The sequence below is a fragment of the Suncus etruscus genome, chromosome Y (genome assembly GCF_024139225.1).
Source record: "Suncus etruscus isolate mSunEtr1 chromosome Y, mSunEtr1.pri.cur, whole genome shotgun sequence".
Lineage (NCBI taxonomy): Eukaryota > Metazoa > Chordata > Mammalia > Eulipotyphla > Soricidae > Suncus > Suncus etruscus.
In genome coordinates, this window is record NC_064869.1 from 338,728 (window position 1) to 339,102 (window position 375).

At 36.5% G+C, this 375-nt stretch overlaps 1 non-coding gene across 1 annotated transcript; it reads left to right on the forward strand.

Moving 5' to 3' along the window:
- Positions 1-33: 33 nt before the first annotated feature.
- LOC126000429 (U6 spliceosomal RNA) lies at positions 34-138 on the forward strand. The gene has a single exon (XR_007492742.1). It is a non-coding gene; the product is annotated as a U6 spliceosomal RNA (small nuclear RNA).
- The last annotated feature ends 237 nt before the right edge of the window (positions 139-375 follow it).

The following is a 375-nucleotide window of genomic DNA, read 5'->3' on the forward strand; positions in this document are numbered from 1 at the left end:
AAGAAAAGAAAGAGAAAAGAAAAGTAAAGGCATGCTTGCTTCAGATACACATATACTAAAATTGGAACAATACAGAGATGATTAGCGTGGCCCCTGTGCAAGGATGATACACAAAATCGTGAAGCATTTTATATTTTTAAAAAAGAAAGAAATGCAATTCCTCCGAAGAAGGAGAAAAGATTTAGAGCTACAAAGTGCTTGCAGAGAAGTGTTGTTAAAGCAATAGACTCTGTTTATTGAAGGTAGGGACAAGGCTTTTAAGGGCAAACATTAGGCAGGAAACAGAATGTGTGTAATAATACAGGTTAGGCATTACAGCAACAAGAAGCTATGTGAAGACAATAGTCACAAGATACATGGCATCCTTGATTTGGG